At 44.8% G+C, this 24,801-nt stretch overlaps 1 long non-coding RNA gene across 1 annotated transcript in view; it reads left to right on the top strand.

The window, feature by feature from the left end:
* LOC139477174 (uncharacterized) overlaps positions 1-24,368 on the top strand; it is a 133,111-nt gene extending 108,743 nt beyond the window's left edge. Inside the window, exon 4 of the long non-coding RNA XR_011654144.1 lies at positions 24,268-24,368. This is a non-coding gene — a long non-coding RNA (uncharacterized lncRNA). The remainder of the gene's footprint in view (positions 1-24,267) is intronic.
* The last annotated feature ends 433 nt before the right edge of the window (positions 24,369-24,801 follow it).

The following is a 24,801-nucleotide window of genomic DNA, read 5'->3' as shown; positions in this document are numbered from 1 at the left end:
TGCTGCTGCTGTTTTGACTTTTGAAAGATTGTAGACAACCTGGCTTATCTCCCCTTGTGTAAATCACACGCTATTTCAACTGGTGAGGTGAGGTGAAATGGGGTTTAACATCACGGTAAATATTATTGCACTTATATAGCGGTTTGTACCGGCCTGGACTTATTGGTTTTTTTGTGTGACGTCACGTGCCCGATTCAGTTCTCAAACCAAAAGAATAGAGCTCCGCACAGTGAAGCCGACAACACAAGTAATGTGCAGTCTGTTTTTGTTCTTCTTTTTTTCGGCTGAGTTACAAAATACTAATTGCCCGCTTGATTTGATAAGAAGCCAGTTTTTCGCACATCCGAGATTGCAATATTAATATGCATCGGTCATATATGAAGCCAATCTTCCGTAGTGTTCCTTGCGGCCAGTCGAGTACCTCTGTCACATCGCCACATCTTACACAGTCCATTCGTGTGTTTTTCATCTGTTTCATTTTGGATGTGTCTACACATTTAGATAAACATACGTCACGAAATGTTTAACTTTCATTGCGAAAATATCCTAAGACATGAAAAATTATCTCCATTAGCGTCTGGGCGGTCGGGTAGCCTAGTGGTTAAAGCGTTCGCTCGTCACGCCGAAGACCCGGGTTCGATTCGCGAAATGGGTACAATGTGTACTGATTATTTGGCAAATACCTTCAGCAGGAATCTTGCCTTCATCACTGTATGGGGGTGGTGGGGTAGCCTAGTGGTTAAAGCGTTCGCTCGTCACGCCGAAGACCCAGGTTCGATTCCCGACATGGGTACAATGTGTGAAGCCCATTTCTGGTGTCCCCCGCCTTGATATTGCTGGAATATTGCTAAAAGTGGCGTAAAACCATACTCACTCACTCCATTAGCGTCTTCATCCTCCACGTCCTGTCATCGGAGAGGTGGCGATGTGGTCACCTTGTGTAAAGCTATATTGTCATGCACATTACTGTCGCAGTTGTCGTAATTTGTCTATATAATTATGCAAAGCAAGATCTATGGTGCACCAAAAGGCTTGCATTAGGCCTGCCTGTTTTTATTCCAGAATAAGTGTGTTTGTTTATAAACAAAAGAAAAGTCTGGTCACATGATAGACCCTGTCTGCTGTTATTCAGGCTCCACCAGTATCAGACCCTGACTGCTGTGTTATTCAGGCTCCACCAGTATCAGACCCTGTCTGCTGTGTTATTCATACTCCACCAGTATCAGACCCTGTCTGCTGTGTTATTCAGACTCCACCAGTGTCAGACCCTGTCTGCTGTGTTATTCAGGCTCCACCAGTATCAGACCCTGTCTGCTGTGTTATTCAGACTCCACCAGTATCAGACCCTGTCTGCTGTGTTATTCAGGCTCCACCAGTATCAGACCCTGACTGCTGTGTTATTCAGACTCCACCAGTATCAGACCCTGTCTGCTGTGTTATTCAGACTCCACCAGTATCACACCCTGTCTGCTGTGTTATTCAGACTCCACCAGTATCAGACCCTGTCTGCTGTGTTATTCAGGCTCCACCAGTGTCAGACCCTGTCTGCTGTGTTATTCAGACTCCACCAGTGTCAGACCCTGTCTGCTGTGTTATTCAGACTCCACCAGTATCAGACCCTGTCTGCTGTGTTATTTAGGCTCCACCAGTATCAGACCCTGTCTGCTGTGTTATTCAGACTCCACCAGTATCAGACCCTGTCTGCTGTGTTATTCAGGCTCCACCAGTATCAGACCCTGACTGCTGTGTTATTCAGACTCCACCAGTATCAGACCCTGTCTGCTGTGTTATTCAGACTCCACCAGTATCACACCCTGTCTGCTGTGTTATTCAGACTCCACCAGTATCAGACCCTGTCTGCTGTGTTATTCAGGCTCCACCAGTGTCAGACCCTGTCTGCTGTGTTATTCAGACTCCACCAGTGTCAGACCCTGTCTGCTGTGTTATTCAGACTCCACCAGTATCAGACCCTGTCTGCTGTGTTATTTAGGCTCCACCAGTATCAGACCCTGTCTGCTGTGTTATTCAGACTCCACCAGTATCAGACCCTGTCTGCTGTGTTATTCAGGCTCCACCAGTATCAGACCCTGTCTGCTGTGTTATTCAGACTCCACCAGTATCATACCCTGTCTGCTGTGTTATTCAGACTCCACCAGTATCAGACCCAGTCTGCTGTGTTATTTAGGCTCCACCAGTATCAGACCCTGTCTGCTGTGTTATTCAGGCTCCACAGAGTATCAGACCCTGTCTGCTGTGTTATTTAGGCTCCACCAGTATCAGACCCTGACTGTTGTGTTATTCATGCTCCACCAGTATCAGACCCTGTCTGCTGTGTTATTTAGGCTCCACCAGTATCAGACCCTGACTGTTGTGTTATTCATGCTCCACCAGTATCAGACCCTGTCTGCTGTGTTATTCAGACTCCACCAGTATCGGACCCTGTCTGCTGTTTTATTTAGGCTCCACCAGTGTCAGACACTGTCTGCTGTGTTATTCAGACTCCACAGAGTATCAGACCCTGTCTGCTGTGTTATTTAGGCTCCACCAGTATCAGACCCTGACTGTTGTGTTATTTAGGCTCCACCAGTGTCAGACACTGTCTGCTGTGTTATTCAGACTCCACAGAGTATCAGACCCTGTCTGCTGTGTTATTTAGGCTCCACCAGTGTCAGACACTGTCTGCTGTGTTATTCAGGCTCCACGGAGTATCAGACCCTGTCTGCTGTGTTATTTAGGCTCCACCAGTATCAGACCCTGACTGTTGTGTTATTCATGCTCCACCAGTATCAGACCCTGTCTGCTGTGTTATTCAGACTCCACCAGTATCGGACCCTGTCTGCTGTTTTATTTAGGCTCCACCAGTGTCAGACACTGTCTGCTGTGTTATTCAGACTCCACCAGTATCGGACCCTGTCTGCTGTTTTATTTAGGCTCCACCAGTGTCAGACACTGTCTGCTGTGTTATTCAGACTCCACCAGTATCGGACCCTGTCTGCTGTTTTATTTAGGCTCCACAAGTGTCAGACCCTGTCTGCTGTGTTATTCAGGCTCCACCAGTATCGGACGCTGTCTGCTGTGTTATTCAGGCTCTGTCAGGATAAGACCCTGTCTGCTGTGTTATTCAGACTCCACCAGTATCGGACGCTGTCTGCTGTGTTATTCAGGCTCTGTCAGGATAAGACCCTGTCTGCTGTGTTATTCAGACTCCACCAGTATCAGACCCTGTCTGCTGTGTTATTCAGGCTCCACCAGTATCAGACCCTGTCTGCTGTGTTATTCAGACTCCACCAGTATCAGACCCTGTCTGCTGTGTTATTTAGGCTCCACCAGTATCAGACCCTGTCTGCTGTGTTATTCAGACTCCACCAGTATCAGACCCTGTCTGCTGTGTTATTTAGGCTCTACCAGTGTCAGACCCTGTCTGCTGTGTTATTCAGACTCCACCAGTATTAGACCCTGTCTGCTGTGTTATTCAGACTCCACCAGTATCAGACCCTGTCTGCTGTGTTATTCAGGCTCCACCAGTATCAGACCCTGTCTGCTGTGTTATTCAAGCTCCAACAGTATCAGACCCTGTCTGCTGTTATTCAGACTCTACCAGTATCAGACCCTGTCTGCTGTGTTATTCAGACTCCACCAGCATCAGACCCTGTCTGCTGTGTTATTCAGACTCCACCAGTATCAGACCCTGTCTGCTGTGTTATTCAGGCTCCACCAGTATCAGACTCTGTCTGCTGTGTTATTCAGACTCCACCAGTATCAGACCCTGTCTGCTGTGTTATTCAGACTCCACCAGTATCAGACCCTGTCTGCTGTGTTATTCAGGCTCCACCAGTATCAGACCCTGTCTGCTGTGTTATTCAGGCTCCACCAGTATAAGACCCTGTCTGCTGTGTTATTTAGGCTCCACCAGTGTCAGACCCTGTCTGCTGTGTTATTCAGGCTCCACCAGTATCAGACCCTGTCTGCTGTTATTCAGGCTCCGCCAGTATCAGACCCTGTCTGTTGTGTTATTCAGGCTCCACCAGTATCAGACCCTGTCTGCTGTGTTATTCAGGCTCCACCAGTATCAGACCCTGTCTGCTGTGTTATTCAAGCTCCAACAGTATCAGACCCTGTCTGCTGTTATTCAGACTCTACCAGTATCAGACCCTGTCTGCTGTGTTATTCAGACTCCACCAGTATCAGACCCTGTCTGCTGTTATTCAGACTCCACCAGTGTCAGACCCTGTCTGCTGTGTTATTCAGGCTCCACCAGTATCAGACCTTATCTGCTGTGTTATTCAGACTCCACCAGTATCAGACCCTGTCTGCTGTGTTATTCAGGCTCCACCAGTATCAGACCCTGTCTGCTGTGTTATTCAGACTCCACCAGTATCAGACCCTGTCTGCTGTGTTATTCAGGCCCCACCAGTATCAGACCCTGTCTGCTGTGTTATTTAGGCTCCACCAGTATCAGACCCTGTCTGCCGTGTTATTCAGACTCCACCAGTATCAGACCCTGACTGTTGTGTTATTCAGACTCCACCAATATCAGACCCTGTCTGCTGTGTTATTCAGACTCCACAGAGTATCAGACCCTGTCTGCTGTGTTATTTTGGCTCCACCAGTATCAGACCCTGTCTTCTGTGTTATTCAGACTCCACCAGTATAAGACCCTGTCTGCTGTGTTATTCAGGCTCTACCAGGATCAGACCCTTTCTATTGTGTTATTCAGGCCCCTGCTGTCTGCTGTGTTATGAAATGTAGCCAGTTTTATCCAGGCTGATGTTTGCCTGCCCATCTGGTTCCAATAGAGCTGGCATGTTGGAATCTCCAGTGGACATTCCCCTGCTAATAACACTGGTCTTCAGCATTCAATATCTTCAGTATGCCTGCCAGGGTGGGAAGGGCAACTTGCTGCTGACAGCGGAGTGGTGGGGATCTCAGTGATGATGGTGTTCAGGATGCTGGATGGGATTATGTTGGATGAGGATTTGGATGATTTCTTTTTCATCAATGAGGAAGCAAAATAAGACAAAGAAGTCACCATTTTCTGATTTTGTAGTTTGAATATGTCAAATCTGAAAATAAACTCACTCGATCATCCCACTCGCTCATCCCTAAGCCTACCCACCCACTCACCCACCCGCTGATCCACACCCTCATCCACCAGCTCACCCAAACATTAACACACCCGCATATCCACCTGCTCTCCCAAACATTAATGCACCCGCTCAGCCACCCGCTCTCCCAAACATTAATGCACCCGCTCAGCCACCCGCTCACCCAAACATTACTGCACCCGCTCATCCACCTGCTCATCCAAACATTACTGCACCCGCTCAGCCACCCGCTCACCCAAACATTACTGCACCCGCTCAGCCACCCGCTCACCCAAACATTACTGCACCCGCTCAGCCACCCGCACATCCACCCGCACATCCACCTGCTCACCCAAACATTAACACACCTGCTCAGCCACCCGCTCACCCAAACATTAACGCACCCACTCATCCACCCGCTCACCCAAACATTTAAGCACCCGCTCAGCCACCTGCTCACCCAAACATTAAAGCAACCGCTCATCCACCCGCTCACCCAAACATTAATGCACCCGCTCATCCACCCGCTCACCCAAACATTAATGCACCCGCTCAGCCACCCGCTCACCCAAACATTAACGCACACGCTGATCCAACCGCTTATCCACCCGCTCACCCAAACGCCAATCCAACCGCTCTCACAAAAGCCCATATACCCGCTCATGCTTCTGCTCACCCAAATACCAATCCACTGGCTCACCCAAACGCCCATCCACCCGCTTACCCAAATGTCCATCCCACCTGAGCCATCCATCTGCTCTCCCCCAAACGCTGATCCAACCACCCACCCAAACGCCCATCCACCTGCTCACCCAAACACTGATCCAACCACCCACCCAAATGCCCATCCACCCACTCATGCATCCGCCCATCCACCCGCTCACCCAAACGTCCATCCGCTCGCTCACCCACCACCCATCTGCTTTCTCTGTTGAGAGTTCAACAGAGGCAGAGGACCAACCGTTTTCATATTGTTTGTGGGGCTGGGATTATTTTGAAAAAAAATTGCTGGAAAATGTGTCGTCTCCCCCTTTAAGATAAAGAAATTGTTATCTTAAAGCAGTTGTTGAAAATGTCCTCTAACAAAAGTTCATCTCTTTCACCGAATATTAAATCTCCCTTCCGAAGTACAGAAAACGGGTGACTGAGCGGACTGGCTGTCATGCATATATACGTAAGTAGAGCCCTAGGGAGCTGCCAGTCTGCACCAGCTCCACGCCCCGGCCCCCTCGGGGCCCCCTCGGGGGGAGACTTTGTTACTCCCACAATGCCTATTCTCAACAACATTTATCAGTTTGACTTGTGTTGTTGTTAACTGTTTGTCACAAACACAGTAAGGCCAAGCCTACCACGTGCAGGTAACCCACGGGGTATTGTACACGCAGGATTTGCTCTGGTGGATCGTGGAAAGCCTCCTTTCTACCCGTGGAACAGGCAGTCTGTGTGTTGAAATATGTACCAGTTTTGTGTCAGAATTTGACACTCGGTGAATAATTTGCCGATTTTCCTGCACACACGATTAAGTGAATATAATTGTCAGTATCTGGTTGATCGATGACTGTGAGTTTGTAGGTTAATTCAAGTCAGAAAAACTTGATCAGTGGTTATGAAATTAACGCTTGAATATTTCCTCATGTAATTGACATGTTTTGGTCCCTTGAGTGTATGCTGCCACACACATGAGTCATTTAATTGTGCGTTTTGAGTTGACAATGATTAACTTTATACAATGTGAAACTGTATGGGGACGAACGTCAGGAAGGCGTGTCAGATTAACATGATAATGGGTGTATCAGATTACAAGTCAGGGCATAGTGCAGTACATTAATAAGTCCTTGAAGTATTGCGTCGAATGTACCTGTACACCTGGGGGTGAGAAGGACGTCCTCTATTAACAGGTGTGTGGATACACAAGGTCTCAATATTGTAACTGTCTTGCAAGAAATGTAGGTTTCATTTTGATTGGGTGAATATATTGATCAGGGCCACATGATCAGCCATGATTGGTTAACATCCAGTTGAGATGAAGTGTCCAGTAGAAAGAGGTGAATGTATTCACCAGGGTCACAAAATCAGCTGTCATTCTCAGGATTCTGGCAAGGATGTAGTGTCCAGTATAAAGAGGTGAATGTATTCACCAGGGTCACAATATTAGCTATCATTCTCAGGATTCTGGCAAGGATGTAGTGTCCAGTATAAAGAGTTAAATGTATTCACCAGGGTCACTATGTCAGTTATCATTCTCAGGATTCTGGCAAGGATGTAGTGTCCAGTATAAGGAGGTGAATGTATTCACCAGGGTCACAATATCAGCTATCATTCTCAGGATTCTGGCAAGGATGTAGTGTCCAGTATAAAGAGGTGAATGTATTCACCAGGGTCACAATATCAGCTGTTATTCTCAGGATTCTGGCAAGGATGTAGTGTCCAGTATAAAGAGTTAAATGTATTCACCAGGGTCACTATGTCAGCTATCATTCTCAGGATTCTGGCAAGGATGTAGTGTCCAGTATAAAGAGATGAATGTATTCACCAGGGACACAATATCAGCTGTCATTCTCAGGATTCTGGCAAGGATGTAGTGTCCAGTATAAGGAGGTGAATGTATTCACCAGGGTCACAATATCAGCTATCATTCTCAGGATTCTGGCAAGGATGTAGTGTCCAGTATAAAGAGGCAAATGTATTCACCAGGGTCACAATATCAGCTGTTATTCTCAGGATTCTGGCAAGGATGTAGTGTCCACAATAAAGAGGCAAATGTATTCACCAGGGTCACTGTGTCAGCTATCCTCTGTCAGCTGCCTGGCAAGGTGCCCCTACACCTGTTGTGAAACGACTGGGGCGTGACCAGAATACTTTTCGCCACCAGAGGGAGCTTATTATGAATCTGAGCATGAGAAAGGAGCTTTAAGGGAGGTGTCCCCGGCATCATTAATCACCCCCGTCTCCCCCTAATGGGGGTACAAGGCGCCACTACCCTCCCCACTTCCCTTCATCAGCTAGACACTTATCTCCTCTTGCTGTTCACCAATCTTCGACTGGCTTTGTCTTTTTTCAAGTTACACACGTACAGTTATCATTGTCAGAGTAAAAAACGACATCCTGGCCACAGGGCAATGCCATTAGCATAGATGTGAATGTCCCTTGATGAGGGCTCATAGCTGACGAGGACCACGACATCGTGGGGTTACACTCGTTACCTTGGAGGTGATGGAGGAGATCTACCGGCCTCACTGTAATAAGTGCACACCAGCTCAAGACCTCCTTTTGGGGGTGAGCGGTTTACAGGGGATTGCTCTGTGTCAACACTTGGATCAGCAGGTCATTTATCTATACAAAACAATACAAGTATTTGTCATATTCTACTCAAAACAAGTTAAAACAACACCTGTTTCTTTCATATTACAGTAAACTATGTTTATAACGAACAAGCTTATAATGAAGTGACCGATATAACGAACTTATTTTTTAGTCCCAGCCATTTGTTGTATATATGCTTATAACGAACTACAGTTATTGCGAACTAAACTTACTGGTCCCGTTGATTTCTTTATAACCGTAGTTTTCGGTACTATAGATAATCTGGCATGACATATTAACTATAGTGATACGATAGAATCACGTTTTAACTTATGAGGATCCGGGGTAGAATATGTCTTCAGCAACCCATGCTTGCCTTAAAAAGCGACTCTGCTTGTCGTAAGAGGCGACTAACGGGGTCGGGTGGTCAGGCTTGCTGACTTAACTGATACATGTCATCGATCCCAATTGCGTGGATCGATGTTCATGATGTCAATCATTGGATTGTCTGGTCCAGACTCAATTATTTTACAGACCGTCGTCGTATAGTTGGAATATTGCTGAGTACGGCATTATACAACAAACACACAAACAAACTTTAACTTGATAGGACAAGAGTATTATGGCCAACATTATGAATGTAGTAAACCGATCAATGAACTTGGTAACTGGCGCAATTTGACAAATGGTGCCTTCACTCAAACATAGTATACCTATGCAGTTTCAAAAGCTGTTACTTTGAGTGAAAATATTATAATGATTGTAAGAAGGACTTGATATGATAGAGATTATTATCCTCACTTGTTTCTGTGTCTTAAATGGCGTCTTTTAGGAATGCCAAACATTTGTTCTTGCCAAAGACTCACGTGATACAATTTATGTTGCGAACCGAGTGACTTTTGATATCAAATAATCAACATAACATGATAAAAGTTTAAAACTCCAGGATATTCCGAAATAAATCATTGTATTGTTCTAAGTTAGCAGACCAACTGATCTAGACTTGCTGCTATAAATCATTGTAATGTTATACCAGAAGACCAACTGATGTAGACTTGCCGATATAGATCATAGTGATATAAGTTAGCAGACCAACTGATCTAGACTTGCTGCTATAAATCATTGTAATGTTATACCAGAAGACCAACTGATCTAGACTTGCTGATATAAATCATTGTAATGTTATACCAGAAGACCAACTGATCTAGACTTGCCGATATAGATCATAGTGATATAAGTTAGAAGACCAACTGATCTAGACTTGCCGACATAAATCATTGTGTTATAAGTTAGGAGACCAACTGATCTAGACTTGCCGATATAGATCATTGTGTTAGAAGTTAGGAAACCAACTGATCTAGACTTGCCGATATAGATCATTGTGATGTTATACCAGCTGATCAACTGATCTAGACTTGCTGATATAATTCATTGTGTTATAAGTTAGGAGACCAAAGGTGTAGACTTGTCGATATAGATCATTGTGTTATAAGTTAGGAGACCAACTGATCTAGACTTGCTGATATAAATCATTGTGATTTTATACCAGCTGATCAACTGATGTAGACTTGCTGATATAAATCATTGTGTTATAAGTTAGGAGAACAACTGATGTAGACTTGCCAATATAAATCATTGTGATATAAGTTAGGAGACCAACTGATCTAGACATGCCGATATAGATCATTGTGTTTTAAGTTAGGAGACCAACTGATGTAGACTTGCCGATATAGATCATTGTGTTATAAGTTAGGAGACCAACTGATCTAGACTTGCCGATATAAATCATTGTGTTATAAGTCAGGAGACCAACTGATCTAGACTTGCCGATATAGATCATTGTGATGTTATACCAGCTGATCAACTGATCTAGACTTGCCGATATAGATCATTATGATGTTATACCAGCAGATCAACTGATCAAGACTTGCCGATATAAATCATTATGATGTTATACCAGCAGATCAACTGATCTAGACTTGCCGATATCAGTCATTGTGATGGTTCACCAGGAGATCAACTGTTATACCAGCGCAATAAGACAAATGGTGCCTTCACTCAAACATAGTATACCTATGCAGTTTCAAAAGCTGTTACTTTGAGTGAAAATATTATAATGATTGTAAGAAGGACTTGATATGATAGAGAGATTATTATCCTCACTTGTTTCTGTGTCTTAAATGGCGTCTTTTAGGAATGCCAAACATTTGTTCTTGCCAAAGACTCACATGATACAATTTATGTTGCGAACTGAGTGACTTTTGATATCAAATAATCAACATAGCATGATAAAAGTTTAAAACTCCAGGATATTCCGAAATAAATCATTGTATTGTTCTAAGTTAGCAGACCAACTGATCTAGACTTGCTGCTATAAATCATTGTAATGTTATACCAGAAGACCAACTGATCTAGACTTGCTGATATAAATCATTGTAATGTTATACCAGAAGACCAACTGATCTAGACTTGCTGATATAGATCATTGTAATGTTATACCAGAAGACCAACTGATCTAGACTTGCCGATATAGATCATAGTGATATAAGTAAGGAGACCAACTGATCTAGACTTGCCGACATAAATCATTGTGTTATAAGTTAGGAGACCAACTGATCTAGACTTGCCGATATAGATCATTGTGTTATAAGTTAGGAGACCAACTGATCTAGACTTACCGATATAAATCATTGTGTTATAAGTTAGGAGACCAACTGATCTAGACTTGCCGATATAGATCATTGTGTTATAAGTTAATAGACCAACTGATGTAGACTTGCCGATATAGAACATTGTGTTATAAGTTAGGAGACCAACTGATCTAGACTTGCTGATATAGATCATTGTGATGTTATTCCAGCTGATCAACTGATCTAGACTTGCTAATATAAATCATTGTGTTATAAGTTAATAGACCAACTGATGTAGAGTTGCCGATATAGATCATTGTGTTATAAGTTCGGAGAACAACTGATGTAGACTTGCCGATATAGATCATTGTGTTATAAGTTAGGAGACCAACTGATGTAGACTTGCCGATATAGATCATTGTGTTATAAGTTAGGAAACCAACTGATGTAGACTTGCCGATATAGACCTTTGTGTTATAGGTTAGGAGACCAACTGATCTAGACTTGCCAATACAGATCATTGTGATGTTATACCAGCAGATCAACTGATCTAGACTTGCTGATATAAATCATTATGATGTTATACCAGCAGACCAACTGATCTAGACTTGCCGATATAAATCATTATGATGTTATACCAGCAGATCAACTGATCTAGACTTGCCGATAGAAATCATTGTGATGTTATACCAGAAGATCAACATATCTAGACTTGCCGATATAAATCATTATGATGTTATACCAGCAGACCAACTGATCTAGACTTGCCGATATAAATCATTATGATGTTATACCAGCAGATCAACTGACCTAGACTTGCCGATATAAATCATTGTGATGTTATACCAGCAGATCAATTGATCTTGGGCTTGAATCCCTATTTGAGAAATAGATGAATAGTTTAAATTGAAAATATAGGACCTTGATTACATGTGTAGATGACATCATTTCTCCTCATTTGCTGTTTTAAATTATTATATTTATGATATTTATTGAAATAAGTTGTTACAGTTTAAAAATTCCAACTTGAAGGATGAACGCTGAAGAATAGAACCGAAATATTTGTGTCAATTTAGATCTGAATAGAAATGTCACTTGAATTGTTAAAGAAAAGTCAATTATTTTTCTTGAATGCAATAAACGACACAGCTAATGTCAGATTTCTGTAATGTTCTATTAACTCACAACTAATTATGTATTTCACAGCATGATCAAACCTTGACATGCCAAAAGAAAATTGTAATCTACAAATTTCAAAAGCGCAACCTAAGCCCATATTGAGTGCCAGGCTGTCAAGGTTTGGGCTTTATGAAACACAATTTACGGAAATTGACTCGATGTTTTCAGAATGCCACACAACTGTTCTTCTTTCATATTTGATAATTAATACCACGTTCTGTCATTGTAGCTCTATAGGAACACCTTGTTCACGACTGAAAGCTAAATATGTGAGCCCCCATTCGTGTCAAGTAATCTACGGTTTGACAATAGGAACGAGGCTCGGCTCTAGGTTGACTTTTGGTTGGTCGTTATGGCAGTTGTTATTCGGGATTGTTGTCCGGGATTGTCGTGGTTGTCGCCTTGCTGTGTCACAAGATCACATTGTTCTGTTTAACAAGTGTCAAACCTTGGTGACAAGCAGACACGCTTTGCCGATTTCAAATAGATACGCTGAGTCCTTTCATTGTCTCGTTTCAATGGAGGGAAGTTCTTGTGAAGACAAATTAAAGATTGTGTAAGTGTGTAGTTAGTGAGTGATGATGATGATGATGATGATGAAGAAGAAGATGAAGGAGAAGAAGAAGATGATGATGATGATGATGATGATGATGATGATGATGAAGATGAAGAAGATGATGATGATGATGATGTTGATGATGATCATGATCATGATGATGAAGAAGATGATGATGATGATGATGATGATGATGATGATGATGATGATCTTCATCTTCTGTTGACTCTTGATTTGTACCTTGTCAACTGTTTCGAAGTCATATCAGTGTCTGTCGCAACATAATTTTTTAGTTGATTTTAAGTTGTGTCAGTATAACTTCTCAGTGTCTGTCAATCCCAGGGTTCCCACTGGCCTATGCAAACTCATTGTTCTGAATATAGCATCAGGTCAAGAGGTCCTTGTCATAGCAAGATCTTGCTGAATATGTGAAGCATTGACGTGGGTGACACGAGAATCATGATCTTGCTGAATATGTGAAGCATTGACATGAGTGACACGAGAATCAAGATCTTGCTGAATATGTGAAGCATTGACTTTGGTGACACGAGAATCAAGATCTTGCTGAATATGTGAAGCATTAACATGGGTGACACAAGAATCAAGATCTTCCTGAATATGTGAAGCATTGATATGCGAGACACGAGAATCAAGATCTTGCTGAATACGTGAAGCATTGACAAGGGTGACACGAGAATCAAGATCTTGCTGAATATGTGAAGCATTGACTTTGGTGACACGAGAATCAAGATCTTCCTGAATATGTGAAGCATTGATATGGGTGACACGAGAATCAAGATCTTCCTGAATATGTGAAGCATTAACATGAGTGACACGAGAATCAGGATCTTGCTGAATATGTGAAGCATTGATATGGGTGACACGAGAATCAAGATCTTCCTGAATATGAGAAGCATTGATATGCGAGACACGAGAATCAAGATCTTGCTGAATACGTGAAGCATTGACGTGCGTGACACGAGAATCAAGATCTTCCTGAATATGTGAAGCATTGACATGGGTGACACGAGAATCAAGATGTTGCTGAATATGTGAAGCATTGATATGGGTGACACGAGAATCAAGATCTTCCTGAATATGAGAAGCATTGATATGCGAGACACGAGAATCAAGATCTTGCTGAATACGTGAAGCATTGACGTGCGTGACACGAGAATCAAGATCTTCCTGAATATGTGAAGCATTGACATGGGTGACACGAGAATCAAGATGTTGCTGAATATGTGAAGCATTGATATGGGTGACACGAGAATCAAGATCTTCCTGAATATGAGAAGCATTGATATGCGAGACACGAGAATCAAGATCTTGCTGAATACGTGAAGCATTGACGTGCGTGACACGAGAATCAAGATCTAGATGGAAGCAGGAAATAAGTCAACACCATGTCCATGTTACAGACACACAACCAATAATTTGTTTTTCAGTTAAAGATATTTGGCTTTGTTATCAGCGTTCCGCCCTTGTAATGAAACAGGCCCCTCCCTTACATCGTGGCACAGCTGATGATGATGGTGGCTATGTACGGACCGGGACAAGGTTTGCTGATGAAACTGTATGTTTGTAGCAAGATCCGGCTTATCTACTTGTGGGCACAGCTCCCTAAGCATTGCCAGCACATAGTGGATGCATCAATCATTGTCTGAGGCACATATCCACTTACATAAATTCAAAACTTATTTTTGTAGTTTTTAAGCGGAGAGTGTTATGAATCACTTGGGATGTCAGAATCTGACTTGGGAGCTTAGAGCTGTGTTCAGATTAGGATTCAGTACTGCCTGGCAGCTGATGTGACCTGAAGGGTAGGGGTATGGGGAGGGTGCAACTGTTGGGGGTGAGATGGAAGGGTGGGGGTGAGATGTAAGGGTGGGGGTGAGATGTAAGGGTGGGGGTGAGATGGAATGGTGGGGGTGAGATGGAAGGGTGGGGTGAGATGGAAGGGTGGGGGTGAGATGTAAGGGTGGGGTGAGATGGAATGGTGGGGGTGAGATGGAAGGGTGGGGTGAGATGGAATGGTGGGGGTGAGATGGAAGGGTGGGGTGAGATGGAAGGGTGGGGTGAGATGGAAGGGTGGGGTGAGATGGAATGGTGGGGGTGAGATGGAAGGGTGGGGTGAGATGGAATGGTGGGGGTGAGATGGAAGGGTGGGGTGAGATGGAAGGGTGGGGTGAGATGGAAGGGTGGGGTGAGATGGAAGGATAGGGTGAGATGGACGGGTGGGGTGAGATGGAAGGGTGGGGGTGAGATGGAAGGGTGGGGTGAGATGGACGGGTGGGGTGAGATGGAAGGATAGGGTGAGATGGAAGGATAGGGTGAGATGGACGGGTGGGGTGAGATGGAAGGATAGGGTGAGATGGACGGGTGGGGTGAGATGGAAGGATAGGGTGAGATGGAAGGATAGGGTGAGATGGACGGGTGGGGTGAGATGGAAGGGTGGGGTGAGATGGAAGGGTGGGGGTGAGATGGAAGGGTGGGGTGAGATGGAAGGGTGGGGTGAGATGGAAGGGTGGGGGTGAGATGTAAGGGTGGGGTGAGATGGAATGGTGGGGGTGAGATGGAAGGGTGGGGTGAGATGGAATGGTGGGGGTGAGATGGAAGGGTGGGGTGAGATGGAAGGGTGGGGTGAGATGGAATGGTGGGGGTGAGATGGAAGGGTGGGGTGAGATGGAATGGTGGGGGTGAGATGGAAGGGTGGGGTGAGATGGAAGGGTGGGGTGAGATGGAAGGGTGGGGTGAGATGGACGGGTAGGGTGAGATGGACGGGTGGGGTGAGATGGAAGGGTGGGGGTGAGATGGAAGGGTGGGGTGAGATGGACGGGTGGGGTGAGATGGAAGGATAGGGTGAGATGGAAGGATAGGGTGAGATGGACGGGTGGGGTGAGATGGAAGGATAGGGTGAGATGGAAGGATAGGGTGAGATGGACGGGTGGGGTGAGATGGAAGGGTGGGGTGAGATGGAAGGATAGGGTGAGATGGACGGGTGGGGTGAGATGGAAGGGTGGGGGTGAGATGGTGATATGGAAGGATGGGTAGAGATTGAAGCTTGGAGTGAGATGGAAGGGTGGGGTGAGATGGACGGGTGGGACTGAGATGGATGGATGGGGTGAGATGAAAGGATGGGGTGAGATGGAAGGGTGGGGTGAGATGGAAGGGTGAGATGGAAGGGTCGGTAGAGATGGAAGGGTGGGGTGAGATGGAATGGTGGGGGTGAGATGGAAGGGTGGGGTGAGATGGAAGGGTGGGATGAGATGGTGAGATGGAAGGATGGGGTGAGATGGAAGGGTGGGGGTGAGATGGAAGCGTGGGGTGAGATGGAAGGGTGGGGTGAGATGGTGAGATGGAAGGATGGGGTGAGATGGAAGGGTGGGGGTGAGATGGAAGGGTGGGGTGAGATGGAAGGGTGGGGTGGGATGGAAGGGTGGGGGTGAGATGGAAGGATGGGGTGAGATGGAAGGGTGGCAGTGAGATGGAAGGGTGGGGTGAGATGGACGGGTTTGGGGTGAGATGGAAGGGTCGGTAGAGATGGAAGGGTGGGTTGAGATGGAAGGGTGGGTTGAGATGGAAGGGTGGGGGTGAGATGGAAGGGTGGCGGTGAGATGGAATGGTGGGGGTGAGATGGAAGGGTGGGGTGAGATGGAAGGGTGGGGTGAGATGGAAGGGTGGGGTGAGATGGAAGGATAGGGTGAGATGGACGGGTGGGGTGAGATGGAAGGGTGGGGGTGAGATGGAAGGGTGGGGTGAGATGGACGGGTGGGGTGAGATGGAAGGATAGGGTGAGATGGAAGGATAGGGTGAGATGGACGGGTGGGGTGAGATGGAAGGATAGGGTGAGATGGACGGGTGGGGTGAGATGGAAGGATAGGGTGAGATGGAAGGATAGGGTGAGATGGACGGGTGGGGTGAGATGGAAGGGTGGGGTGAGATGGAAGGGTGGGGGTGAGATGGAAGGGTGGGGTGAGATGGAAGGGTGGGGTGAGATGGAAGGGTGGGGGTGAGATGTAAGGGTGGGGTGAGATGGAATGGTGGGGGTGAGATGGAAGGGTGGGGTGAGATGGAATGGTGGGGGTGAGATGGAAGGGTGGGGTGAGATGGAAGGGTGGGGTGAGATGGAAGGGTGGGGTGAGATGGAATGGTGGGGGTGAGATGGAAGGGTGGGGTGAGATGGAATGGTGGGGGTGAGATGGAAGGGTGGGGTGAGATGGAAGGGTGGGGTGAGATGGAAGGGTGGGGTGAGATGGACGGGTAGGGTGAGATGGACGGGTGGGGTGAGATGGAAGGGTGGGGGTGAGATGGAAGGGTGGGGTGAGATGGACGGGTGGGGTGAGATGGAAGGATAGGGTGAGATGGAAGGATAGGGTGAGATGGACGGGTGGGGTGAGATGGAAGGATAGGGTGAGATGGAAGGATAGGGTGAGATGGACGGGTGGGGTGAGATGGAAGGGTGGGGTGAGATGGAAGGGTGGGGTGAGATGGAAGGGTGGGGGTGAGATGGAAGGGTGGGGTGAGATGGAAGGGTGGGGTGAGATGGAAGGGTGGGGGTGAGATGTAAGGGTGGGGTGAGATGGAATGGTGGGGGTGAGATGGAAGGGTGGGGTGAGATGGAATGGTGGGGGTGAGATGGAAGGGTGGGGTGAGATGGAAGGGTGGGGTGAGATGGAAGGATAGGGTGAGATGGACGGGTGGGGTGAGATGGAAGGGTGGGGGTGAGATGGAAGGGTGGGGTGAGATGGACGGGTGGGGTGAGATGGAAGGATAGGGTGAGATGGAAGGATAGGGTGAGATGGACGGGTGGGGTGAGATGGAAGGGTGGGGTGAGATGGAAGGATAGGGTGAGATGGACGGGTGGGGTGAGATGGAAGGGTGGGGGTGAGATGGTGATATGGAAGGATGGGTAGAGATTGAAGCTTGGAGTGAGATGGAAGGGTGGGGTGAGATGGACGGGTGGGACTGAGATGGATGGATTGGGTGAGATGAAAGGATGGGGTGAGATGGAAGGGTGGGGTGAGATGGAAGGGTGAGATGGAAGGGTCGGTAGAGATGGAAGGATGGGGTGAGATGGAAGGGTGGGGGTGAGATGGAAGGGTGGGGTGAGATGGAAGGGTGGGATGAGATGGTGAGATGGAAGGATGGGGTGAGATGGAAGGGTGGGGGTGAGATGGAAGCGTGGGGTGAGATGGAAGGGTGGGGTGAGATGGTGAGATGGAAGGATGGGGTGAGATGGAAGGGTGGGGGTGAGATGGAAGGGTGGGGTGAGATGGAAGGGTGGGGTGGGATGGAAGGGTGGGGGTGAGATGGAAGGATGGGGTGAGATGGAAGGGTGGCAGTGAGATGGAAGGGTGGGGTGAGATGGACGGGTTTGGGGTGAGATGGAAGGGTCGGTAGAGATGGAAGGGTGGGTTGAGATGGAAGGGTGGGTTGAGATGGAAGGGTGGGGGTGAGATGGAAGGGTGGCGGTGAGATGGAAGGGTGGGGTGAGATGGAAGGGTGGGGTGGGAACCATTTGGCGTGAGATGGAAGGGGTGGGGGTTAGATGGAATGGGTGGGGTGGGAACCGTTTGGCGTGAGATGGAAGGGGTGGGGGTTAGATGGAAGGGGTGGGTTGGGAACCGTTTGGCGTGAGATGGAAGGGTGGGGGTTAGATGGAATGGGTGAAGGGTGAGATTGTTGATGAGGAATGATCATACAACATTATTTGAGCTTCTCAACAACATGTTCTTCCAAATTGTAATTGCTTTATTCATTTATCATCTGGATTAGAATTCTACACACAGTTCCAGCAGAGCACCTGCCCTTCAGTTCACCTAGGGGCGTGGGGTTAAGGGTTAATGTGTGGAGGAAGGGTATTGATGCCACCCCAATGACAGGGATTAGGGTTAATGCAAGGGACATGGTAGGGATATCATCAGGAACCCATCTGCTGGGGGAGCGGTGGGACGGGTTGGGGGAGGAGTTGGAGTATACAAAAAATAATTATCGGCAATAATAAATAGGTTGTTTCCTGTCTTAATGGATAACTATTTTTGTCCCAGTGGAATATTATGATAAACTTGTCCAGAGTGTCAGAGAAATAGTCTTTATAAGATTTTGATTTAGTGTTGAGATCAGTGGTCTCACACAAGGATTGGGAGAGCTTTTATCAGGGGGTTTTAAAGCTGAAAATGTCTTGAAATATTAATGTTATTTTCTTGAAGCTGAAACTATTTCATTCTGACTGTAATGCCAGGGTTTGTGTCCGGCTATGAAAGAGGAAATGTATAGGTCAGCGGTACATGAGTGATGGCATCTGTCAGCCAGTGCGGACATATAGACTTTTGTAATTGTCGAAGGGCAGGGGGACCTATTTCGTTTCCACAGCCCAGGGCCAGTTTCCACAAAGCGTTGTCAACACTGACTGTTGGGCGGTCGGCTAGCCTAGTGTTTAAAGCGTTCGCTCGTCACGCTGAAAACCCGGGTTCGATTCCCAACATGGGTACAATGTGTGAAGCCCATTTCTGGAGTCCCCCAATGGATATTACTGGAATACTGGTAAAAGCGGTGTAAAACCATACACACTCACTGGAGTGCCTCCACGATATGGCTGAAATATTGCCCATGTGACGTTAAATAATAACTCACTCACTCACTCCATGGTCTAGTGGTAGAGTGTCTGTCTGGAAGGCCAATGGGGTTGGATCCCCAGCCCCATCATGCCAAAGGACGTTATAAGATGTCTTTTGTTACCCTGTCTGGTGCGCTATATTACAATAGTACAATAGTATTGTGTCATGGACTGTAGATTAGAGACAGTGAATCCTACTCAAAGTGCTAAAGAAATGCATGTGAATATTTTCTCATGCACACTTTAAAAATATTTAAAAATAAACGACCTTGTGTGGCATTGGATACAAGTTGGGACCTTGATATGACAGTTTAAAAGCCAGCCCAAAAAATCATTTTATCTTTTGAGGTATAATGTATTGCTACCACACTTGGTTAATTTTCCTATTTTTCTGCGATGGCCTTTAGGAATTAGCTCAAATTATACCTATGCTGCTTGTGCGTCACACAGGGTCTGTGGTGTCCTTTATGCCAATAAATCTAACAATTCTTCCTCGTGCCATTAAACCTTAAAAGCTATTTCTTGTGTAATAGATGGAGCATTTCTAAAGGTCTTTTCATGTTGTTAATTCTTGACAGGAGTTTGAAATGCGTGTCAGTCATTGCGAGGGGAAAATGTCATTTGGAGTCATAATTATGCCCGTTTATTACCTGGATGATCACTGTACGTCTTATTATTCGTATCTTATGGCGAGTTTATCTACTTAGGAACTCTGCTATTAATTTTGTTCAAAATAACATGTGATAATTACGTGGATTTGTAGGACCAGGTTTAACAAAGACATGATTGTGGCTGACAAGCTTCTTTGTGTCCGTGAAAGATTATTTCATAGTTTTGAAAGAGAGAAATGTTTTGGATTTCTAAAATCTTTAGAAATTGGTTGGAATTTCCACAGAACTGGTTCCTGTGTGCACAGGGCCATTGCTCCTAAACAAACATGATAGTGTCCCTTTATAGCAGCTCCTTCTGGACTTTGACATTCTTGGAATATTTAAATCTTGACATTTAGAACTTGAATAAGTATTTTATTTGGAGGTAAAGAGCATTAAATCTAACTGAGATGTGTGTCACTTTGTTGTTAGAAACGTGGTATCATCTTGCAATGTCCCTGTAGGATTCTAATACATGCAGAGACTTTGTGGACACGATAGCATCTGTCCCGTGAAGATCGGGGATAGAATAGGTCTTCAGCAACCCATGCTTGCTGTGATAGGCGACTATGCTTGTCTTCCTGTGAAGATCCGGGGTAGAATAGGTCTTCAGAAACCCATGCTTGCTGTGATAGGCGACTATGCTTGTCGTAAGAGGCGACTAACAGGATCAGGTGGTCAGGCTCGCTGACTTGGTTGATCCATGTCATCGCATCCCTGTTTGGTAGATCGCACCTCATGACATCAATCACTGGATTGTCTGCTCTAGATTCAATTATTTATAGACCACCGTTATATAGCTGGAATATTGCTGAGTGCGGCATAAAACAACAAACCAACCAACCAACCTGTTTTGGGTAGGAAGGACCACAATAGCCTGTACTTATTTAAAAAAAATTAAAAAAATTAAATGAATTTGTTTATTGAGGTATTTTGCCCCAATTTGACACAGTTGTCCTAACATGCTTACATAGCTGGACATACCAGAGCAGGTTTCTATTGCAGTGTTAGTGTGAAAGTGCAAACATTTAACATTACATATTGTCAAAGAATGTTCTAAGATTCTGTAACAAGAGATTATGATAATTGTGTTACTTCTTTCTGATATGTTAAACTATTCTGACAATTCGTTGGTAAAGACTTGTAACACGTTATTGGGCTGATTCTGGGGCAAGACCAAATGTTGTTGGATAGGATGCTGAAAGTGCTGTTTAGGTTGTGCAACCGAGCTGATGGTGTGTTACGTACCAGACAGGGTGGTTTCTTGCTCCTGTAGAGCTCCTCGTTATCACTTGTTATCCCCCGACACGAAATGGAAGGGGGATATAGGAATAGGTGGTGTCCGTCCGTCTGTCCGTCCATCCGTCCGTCACTGAAACTGAGAATGGCGGTAGTGCTTCTTTCCGGAACAGGTCTTGGAAACCGTACAATATTTCTTCACCAAACTTGGCACATACATAGGTCTTGTGGTAAACTGATGCCTTTTGATAGTTTGGGAGTTTTTACAGTTTCCTTTGCAGCGACTTTGACATAGACTGAAAGTGGCGGTAAATGCTCGTTTTGGGAGGGCTAATGCCTCGCACACAACCAGACATGTCATATTGGCAGGGGATATGAGTATTCGGGTTGGATTCCCGACATGGGTACAATGTGTGAAGCCCATTTCTGGTGTACCCCGCCATGATATTGCTGGAATATTTCTAAAAGCGGCGTAAAATCATACTCACTCACTCATTTTCTCTTTTGAAATGTCAATGAGTTATATATCGAATAAACTGACTGGACTCTCTGAATTACGGATTATCTGTCGTGAATGAATGCTGCACGTCCCACCCCAAAGGCTTGGGAATAACAAAATTTATTCCCTTGTGACAGATAATCCATCATTCTTCATAGCCCGTTGGTTTTTCTCTAAATATGCTATATCAAAGTATTGAAATTGCAGAGGATATTTTGAAAGAAAACTGAAATTTAACATTTTTGAAAAAAGTCGAGCTAAGGAGATACCAATAAAATAATTCCCAAATTACCATAGGAGTATAATCTGTGTTTCATTTGATTTGCAGGTGACATCTTTGACGATGTCAGCTTGTCAGATTACATTCGATAGTGCAAATCGTGGGGGTGGAAAATCAAGCCTTTGCCTCATGAAACTATTTCAAAATGAGGCAATGGTACAGTTCGCTGCCGTATCTTACACAATTAGGGTATAATTTGTACATGAACTGTAATTTGCCTGCTTAGAAAACTGTAAAATGTTTCACATTATTATAGGCTGGGCTATCATGTCGCCTTATTTCTGTAGCAGCCATTATGGCCATTACGGGTAAAATTAGGGGTCGGTGAATTATCTCTGCGCTCGATTGGCAGCTCACAGTAACACTTCAACAAAGGAACAGGGAAAAGTTATCTCCCCTTATGTTGTATTTTTGTTGGTGGCAATTTGGACGGCCATTTCATTGTTGCCTACTCGTTTGATGTTTTGTCCGTGAATATGTCACGGAACATTGACCACAATTGTCAATCATGGTGGACCCCTGTCATTATGGATAATTAAGTGATTGAGGGTGAGACTATGCTGCTGTAATCTAGGTTTATGTAATCTGGGCGGAAAGAATCCTGTGGTTATATACTGCTCAAAAGAAGTTAAAGAACACCTGATTCTTTCCTATTACTGGAGTTAATCTGTCTTGCCATGACAGAAACACATGCAAGTCTGTAGACAAACAGTGTCGAGCCAGGACAGATGCTACAGTTCGCTGTTCAGTGATTGCATTCCTTGGGCACGCCAGAAACCTATGGTCTTTGGTTCGAATCTAGGTTCGCCCCGATTATGTTTCTAGGTTTGTCAGCGCCATACCCATGCTTGTGGGTTTCAGCGAAGTTTTGTCAAGTATAAGGCTCAAAGTGTTGACACGAATACATCTTCTAGCCTTGCAGGGGGCACGGGTGGCCCAGTCGTCTGAGGCGCCACGATTTGCTGTGCAGAACTGTGTCCCTTGGGCATGCCAGAAACCGATGATTGTGGGTTCGAATCCCATTTCACCCCGATTATGTTTCTAGGTTTGTCAGCGCCATACCCGTGCTTGTGGGTTTCACCGAAGTGGTAAACGTCTGAGACCTGCAACACTTTGGGCTTTCCTCCCACATTAAACAGACATGCAGCAGTGTGACTGGAATATTGTTAAAAGCGGCGTTAAAGACCACTTCTTCCTCAGTGCCAGCACCCCACATGGCTGCTTGTTGTAACAGGTTGACTGACTGACTTAGACTAACAGCTAGTCTCTGAAATGAACATATCGTACAGAAAAAAAACATTGTTAAATTGTCTTAATAAAAATTTAATAAAAAGGACCCTAGAGACTCTCTTCATTTTCAGATACTGCAGTAATCTAGACTTGCCAAACATATAGACTTGCATGGGCTGTATTTGATATATTTGTATCAGGGTCTGTAAGACAGACTGTGACTGACTGTGTGCCTGTTTCAGATGAAGCAGCATCTGTAGAATTATTTTAATAAAAATTTAATAAAAAGGATCCCATAGACTCTCTTCATTTTCAGATACTTCAGTAATCTAGACTTGCCAAACATAATAGGCTTGCCAAACATTAAAGACTTGAATGGGCTGTATTTGATATATTTGTATCAGGGTCTGTAAGACAGACTGACTGACTGTGTACTTGTTTCTGATGAAGTGGCATCTGTAGAATTATTTTAATAAAAATTTAATAAAAAGGAGCCCATAGACTCTCTTCATTGTCAGATACTGCAGTAATCTCGACTTGCCAAACATTATAGACCGGTATGGGCTGTATTTGATATATTTGTATCAGGGTCTGTAAGACAGACTGACTGACTGTGTACTTGTTTCTGATGAAGTGGCATCTGTAGAATTATTTTAATAAAAATTTAATAAAAAGTGAGCCCATTGACTCTCTTCATTTTCAGATACTGCAGTAATCTCGACTTGCCAAACATCATAGACCTGTATGGGCTGTATTTGATATATTTGTATCAGGGTCTGTAAGACAGACTGACTGACTGTGTGCCTGTTTCAGATGAAGCGGCATCTGTAGAATTATTTTAATAAAAATTTAATAAAAAGTGAGCCCATTGACTCTCTTCATTTTCAGATACTGCAGTAATCTCGACTTGCCAAACATTATAGACCTGTATGGGCTGTATTTGATATATTTGTATCAGGGTCTGTAAGACAGACTGACTGACTGTGTGCCTGTTTCAGATGAAGCGGCATCTGTAGAATCTACAGTGCTCAAGTACATCATCCCATTGACCCTGCCGATATCACCACCATCAGAAACAGGTTCCAAAATGCCAGCACCAAATTCCATATATGGATAATTGGTAAGTAGGTCTTCTTAGCAATAAAAAGACAACTGGTCCTTGCATGATGGAGTGGTGTGATGTTTGTTTTTTATTTCAGTTTTGTGACACTGAGGAGGCAAGGTCCGCTTGTCCTGATACAGATGTGTTTAATAGTTTTACAGGCTTTAATCATTTTACAGCTATTAATATTTTAACAGATTGAACTAGTTTTGCAGATATTGATAGTTTGACAGAATTCACTATGTTTGCAGATATTAATAGGTTTGCAGATATTAATAGGTTTACAGATTTAATAGGTTTACAGATTGTAATAGTTTTGCAGATTGTGATAGTTTTACTAATTTTTTTTAATAGTTTTACTGATTTTAATAGTTTTACAGATTTTATAGTTTTACAGATTGTAGTAGTTATACGGATTTTAATAGTTTTA

The sequence above is a fragment of the Haliotis cracherodii genome, unplaced genomic scaffold, assembly GCF_022045235.1.
Source record: "Haliotis cracherodii isolate W230 unplaced genomic scaffold, xgHalCrac1.p SCAF_31, whole genome shotgun sequence".
Lineage (NCBI taxonomy): Eukaryota > Metazoa > Mollusca > Gastropoda > Lepetellida > Haliotidae > Haliotis > Haliotis cracherodii.
The sequence above is the reverse complement of the archived record's forward strand: the minus strand, read 5'-3'. Positions and strand labels throughout refer to the sequence as shown.